This window comes from Lycium barbarum, chromosome 7 (genome assembly GCF_019175385.1).
Source record: "Lycium barbarum isolate Lr01 chromosome 7, ASM1917538v2, whole genome shotgun sequence".
In the NCBI taxonomy this organism is placed as follows: Eukaryota; Viridiplantae; Streptophyta; class Magnoliopsida; order Solanales; family Solanaceae; genus Lycium; species Lycium barbarum.
In genome coordinates this window covers 32,600,646-32,607,469 of record NC_083343.1, presented here as the reverse complement: position 1 = coordinate 32,607,469, position 6,824 = coordinate 32,600,646, and the positions used below count along the sequence as shown (strand labels likewise).

At 41.7% G+C, this 6,824-nt stretch overlaps 1 non-coding gene across 1 annotated transcript; it reads left to right on the top strand.

The window, feature by feature from the left end:
* The first annotated feature begins 5,204 nt into the window (after nucleotides 1-5,204).
* On the top strand, nucleotides 5,205-5,310 carry LOC132604755 (small nucleolar RNA R71). Its single transcript, XR_009568857.1, has one exon. It is a non-coding gene; the product is annotated as a small nucleolar RNA R71 (small nucleolar RNA).
* Nucleotides 5,311-6,824: the final 1,514 nt, after the last annotated feature.

The following is a 6,824-nucleotide window of genomic DNA, read 5'->3' as shown; positions in this document are numbered from 1 at the left end:
GCACAACTTCAATCACAACCAAATTTAAACCTAGGGCAGAGCAACTTCGAATTTTGTGGGATTTCGAATTTTGAGTGTGAGGTGTGTATTTATGGAGTTTAGAAAATGGAAGATGATGGGTGTTTTGGTGGGAAATCGTGGGGGTTGAGAAGAAGCAGGGAAGTTAAAGAGGGGACGTTACTGGAGAGAAGTTAATGGCGCCAAAATTACACTTGGGTTGCCTCCCAAAAAGCGCTTGATTTAACGTCGCGGCACGACGGTGGTGACCATTCACTCCTTATCTTGGTACACCAGATCATTGTTCGTTCCGAGGTGCTTCAACCTGTATATGTCAACAATCCTATCCTCCAAAACCATTCCGTGATAATGCTTCAATCTCTGCCCATTCACCTTAAATGTCCGAGTTCCATCTCTGGACTTTAACTCAATCGCTCCATGGGGTGAAACACCTACCACCTCAAACGGACCAGACCACCTTGATTTAAGCTTACCAGGCAGCAACTTCAACCGGGAGTTAAACAGCAACACAGGGTCACCCTTGTAGAACTCTCGCTTCAGGATCTTCTTGTCATGGTATTGCTTCATCCTTTCTTTATAAAGTGCTGCACTCTCATATGCCTGGTACCGAAACTCATCCATCTCATTTAGTTGAAACGACCTGAGCTTGTTTGCTTCCTCCCAATCCATATTCAGTTTCTTCAGCGCCCACATAGCCTGGTGCTTAAGTTCAACCGGCAAGTGACAAGCTTTTCCAAACACAAGCTTGAAGGGTGAAGTCCTAATCGGAGTCTTGAAAGCAGTCCGCTATGCCCATAGAGCATCATCGAGCTTGCACGCCCAATCAGTTCTATTTGCATTTACTTTTTTTGCTAGAATACTCTTGATCTCCCTATTGGACACTTCAACTTGCCCACTTGTCTGAGGATGATAAGGTGTTGCCACCCTATGTTTGACCCCATATTTCTCCATCAGTCCCACGAAAGCTCTATTACAAAAGTGGGAACCACCATCGTTGATTATATCCCTCGGAGTACTAAAGCGAGTAAATATGTTCTTCTTGAGGAACCCCATGACACTCTTGGCATCGATATTAGGTAAAGCCACAGCTTCTACCCATTTTGACACATAGTCCACAGCAACCAAGATGTATTGAATGCCACCTGAACTCACAAAGGGTCCCATAAAGTCAATCCCCAAGACATCTAACACTTCTACCTCCATAACAAAATTCATAGGCATCTCTTGCCTTCTGCTGATATTCCCTTGCCTTTGACATTGATCACAGGACCGCACCAATAGATTAGCATTATGAAAAATGGTCGGCCAGTAATAGCTGCACTCAAGTACCTTAGCCGCAGTCCGATTTCCGCTATGATGACCCCCAACAGGAGAGTCATGGCATGCCTTTAGAATTGCCATCACTTCACTTTCAGGAACACAACGCCGAATGATGTTGTCAGCGCATGTTCGGAACAAATAAGGCTCGTCCCAATAGTACTGCCGACCATCCCGCAAGAATTTCTTCTTTTGGTAGGATTTGATATCTTCTGGAACTATGCCTGTTACCAAATAATGGGCAATATCAGCATACCACGGTGCCACCTCCATTGACACAGCCAACACCCTCTCATCCGAAAAAGTATCATCTATATCAAGCTCATCAGAAGGTCTCCCAGCCTCTTCAAGCCGAGAGAGATGGTCAGTAACCTGGTTTTCAGTGCCCTTGCGGTCCTTTACCTCAAAATCAAACTCTTGCAGCAATAGCACCCATCTGATCAGTCGCGGCTTTGCTTCCTTCTATGCCATGAGGTATCTCAAGGCTACATGATCAGTGTAGACACTACTGTGGACCCCAACAAGTAGGCCCAAAATTTCTCAAAAGCAAACACAATGGCAAGCAGCTCTTGCTCCGTCATTGTGTAATTCATCTGGGCAGCATTCAGTGTTCTGCTTGCATAATAGATCGGGTGCATAATTTTATTATGCCTCTGCCCAAGCACAACATCTATTGCAAAACCACTAGCATCACACATCAGTTCAAATGGCAAGGACCAGTCATGAGCAACAATAATAGGAGAAGTAGTGAGACGCTCTTTTAACTCCTCAAACGCCTTCTGGCACTTATCATCAAACACAAATTTAGCCTCTTTTTCAAGAAGCTTGCACATTAGGTTAGCAATCTTGGAGAAATATTTGATGAAGCACCTGTAGAACCCAGAATGTCCCAAGAAACTTCGGACACCTTTGACTGAGATAGGTGGTGGAATTTTTGCAATCACATCAACTTTTGCTTGATCGACCTCAATTCCCTTTTCAGAGATTTTGTGACCGAGGACGATTCCTTCCTTCACCATAAAATGACACTTCTCCCAATTTAGCACGATATTTGTCTCCTCACATCTTTTCAACACTTGACCCAGATGGCCAAGATAGTCTTCAAACGAATCCCCCACAACAGAGAAGTCATCCATGAATACTTCCAAATAGTCCTCTACCATGTCAGAGAAGATTGACATCATGCACCTCTGAAAAGTGGTTGGTGCATTACACAAACCAAAAGTCATCCGGCTAAATGAAAACGCCCCATAAGGACAAGTAAAAGTGGTCTTCTCCTGATCTTCCAAAGCAATGTTGATCTGATTGTAGCCCGAATAACCATCAAGGAATCAATAGTAGGAACGCCCTGCTAGCCTATCAAGCATCTGATCAATGAAGGGCATAGGGAAATGGTCCTTGCAAGTGGCTGTGTTGAGCTTGCGATAGTCCATGCAAACTCTCCATCCGGTGACAGTTCTGGTCGGGACAATTCATTCTTTGCATTCGGCATAACAGTGATGCCGCCCTTCTTAGGAACACATTGGACTGGGCTCACCCATTTACTATCAGCAATTGGGTAAACCACGCCCGTATCCAGCCATTTGATGATCTCTTTCTTGACCACCTCTTGCATATTCTCGTTCAATCACCTCTGATGCTCTACATTCGGTTTGCTATCCTCCTCCAACTAGATTTTGTGCTCACAGATCCCAGATGGAATACCTTGAATGTCTGTTATGGTCCAACCAATAGCACGCCTATACTCCCTCAACACCTCCAAAAGCTGTAAAATCTGCTCCTCAGTCAATAGGGCTGAAATAATCACAAGTAATGTATTGTCTGGACCAACGAACTCATATTTCAGATGTGATGGGAGCTGCTTAAGCTCCAAATTAGGTGGCTCAATGATCGAAGGCTTTGCTGGAGGAGTTGTTCTATTTTCCAGATCAAGATTTAGCTTCTTTGGGTGGTATGAATATGAGCCCAACCCACCAAGTGAATTAACTGTCTCCACTTAGCCTTCCATGCCTTCAGCATCGCAATTCATAAGAATACCAGCTAGAGCTTCACCCAAACTTTCTTTTTCCATCTTGAACTCCACTGCTTCATCAACAACATCAAATGAATCAATTACCGAAATACTCTCGTAAGCACTTGGTAACTTCATCCCTTTGCTAGCCTGAAAAGTCACTTCTTCATTGTTGACTCGGAACTTGATTTCATTTTTCTTCGAATCCATCAGAGCCCTCCCTATAGCAAGGAAAGGACTTTCCAGAATGATAGGAATGTCCCGATCAACAGCAATCACAAAATCAGCGGGCAACATAAAATCACTAACCCGTACAAGTACATCATTAACCACCCCAACAGGTTTTTTGATAGACCTATCAGCCATTTGTAACCTCATAGTAGTCGGCCTTAGCGTCCCCAAACCGGATTGTTTGTATATAGCAAGAGGCATCAGATTAATGCTCGCCCCATTATCACACAGAGCACGAGCAAAATCATGGTGCCCAACAGAACAAGGAATGGTAAATGCCTCAGGATCTCCCTTTTTCTGAACAGTTGTAGATGAAATGATGGAACTCACAGTGTGAGTCAAACTCACGGTTTCATGTTGAACCGTCTTCTTCTTGGTCAGCAGATCCTTCAAATATTTAGCAAAACCAGACATCTCCTTGACAGCTTCCAAGAAGGGGAAATTTAGAGATAACTGTTTCAACTGATCATAAAACTTTTCGAACTTAGCATCTTCCTTCTTCTTTACTAACCTCTGAGGAAAGGGAGGTTTAGATTTGAAAAGCTGCGTCAAAGGGCGGAGAGCCCCTTTTATAGCCTGCTTGCTTGTGTTATCAGCTTCTTTCACCATCTCTGGAATATCAGTAACCTTCTTGTCAGTAGGATTTTTATTAGCAATAATGGGTGCTTCAGACTGCACCTCATCCTCTTCATCTATCAGCTCAAGATCAATCACCTTTTCAGCAGCCCCCTGGAGTGTTTTACCACTCCTAGTAGTGATGGTAAACACATGGTCTACACCGCCTCCCCCATTCTTGGGATTTGGAATAGTGTCACTCGGAAGTCCTCCCTTTTTAGGAGGGTACTGCTCTCTAGAAATATCCCTCATCTGTGACTCAAGCTTCTGAATAGCCGATGTATGGGAACCCATTGTTTCTGTCAGCCCAGATAAAGTCCTTTTAGACTTAGATTGATTGGCCAGAATCTTCTCAAGCATTGATTCAACCTTCGAACTACCTTGCTCTGTTGACTGCCCTTTCGGTGGTATATAAGGATTAGAACTCTTGTTCCCGAAATTGTTGTTGTTGTTGTAGCTCTCTTGGTTCGCACCACCATAATTATTGTTGTAGTTCCCAGAGTTGTTATAAGCACCTTGACCTTGCTGAGGTCTCCACTGATTCTGATTCTGATAACCACTTTGGTAATTCTGTCTTTGGTAACCCCCTTGAGAGTTATTAGCATAATTAGCCTCTTCAACCTGCATAGGTGGCCCATCATGGAACGGACCATCTTGAGTATGGTACATCCCTTTTGGCAAAACTGTATCATCCTCACAAACATTTACCTTCTTGATTTGGGATTCATCAAACTTCTTCGTTAGCAAGGAAATATTTGTTGCAAGTTCTGCCAATGTTTGTTGGGTGTCTTGATTCTCCTTCACTATATTCTGGATCATAGCACTACCATACGGTACCACATCAGCATTGTTTGAGTGTCAAGCCTGATTATGAGTTGTCAGCTTGTTAAGTATGGTGGTCACTCGCCGATAAGTTTTGTTCATGAAACAACCATCAGCTGCATTATTAGCAACTGACTGCGTCACTGGATCTAGCCCTCCGTAGAATTTCTCCATTAATATTTGTTCCGGAAAACCATGATTCGGGCTCTTCTGCAAATACTCCTTGAATCTCTCCCAGGCTTCATATAGTTGTTCCCTTGGTCGCTGCTTAAATTCATATATCTTGTCACGAATTTCAGACTTCTTGCTAGGGGGGTACCACTTTGTGAGAAAAGCAGTCACCTTCTCTGCCTATGAAGTAATCGAATTTCGGGGCAGCTTCTCAAACCATGTTCTTGCCTCTCCAGCTAAGGAATATTTGAATAACGTCAACCGAATAGCATCTTGTGGGACGTTTTTCTGGATGTGATTAGCACACACATCCACAAAATTCTGCAAATGACGTTGAGGGTCATTCTCGGTAGATTTCCGAAAATATCCCTCAAGTTTCAACAACTGATATAGAGAGGAGTCAATTTTCACAGTAGCGCTCCAACTCGAGGCTGAACAATAGCAGATGTATAGTCCTCCTCTGGAACAAGATCAGTGAAAATATTCTCATCATCTGATTCATTCGCCTGATTGTTCAATCGATTCCCCTAGTTACCAGCACGTTGATTTTGCTGATTTTGATTCATGTTCACCTGGTTTACACAGAGTAGCAAACAAGGTGTGATGGAATAAGCAAAAGACTTCAATCAAAGCAAACACTATTTAGTAATTTCAAAACCGTATTCCCCGGCAACGGCGCCAAAATTTGATACGCTCAAATTACACCTATTAATGGTATAATGCAGACGTTGTCAAATATAGTAACCCAACAAGGTTGGGGTCGAATCCCACAGAGAATATGGTGTGAAAAGGTTACTAAAGTAGTACGATGCTAAGTTCTAGGTCTAATATCTTAATCCGAGGATTTTGGTAATAGTTGGTTTTTCTATAACTAATTGCTATCTATTTCTTTGGTGGAAATTTATGGTAAAAGAAACTAAGGTTGTGTCCCCATTAGATAGAGTGTATGATCATGGGTATTGCTCTTGATATACTTCTAATGGATCATTGTATGAATGCACTTAATCTCTATATGAATCTCTATTATTTCCCAATAGATAAAGATTATTTCTTTCTATGATTTTCCCAAATATAAGAAAGTAACTATGAAGAATGATTAATCATGCCAAGTAAATTCTTCTTATTCCTAAGTGAATTTATTAAACAAAGTTTTAAGCTTTGAGTCCTTGATATTTATTCTTACCAACCCTAATTATTTTCCCAAATAAATCAAGGTTTATGGCTTTAATCAATGTTTGCAACCATTAATTATGAATGCAGAATGAAGAATAAATAAACCCTAATAATCCATTATATAAAGCAACTAAGTCAACGCCTATTAGCTGTGGATCTACTTGCCCGGACGCTTGAATCTATTCCATCGCAAACAGTATATCAATCACAAACTCAATCACAAAACACCCATAATTGGGTTCACAACCCTAGTTAAGGGAATTTACCCTAGTTAAGGGAATTTATCTACTCATGACAAAAAACGAGAAATAAGAAATTGAAGAATTCATAATTTCTTACTTTGGAAGAAAAGAGGAATTGATAATACTTGAATTGATGTTTGAACCTTCAAAAACTAGAGAGTATTTAACGTTCTAAGTCAAGAGACAAAAATATTATAATTGATAACTATTAAAACCCTACAATG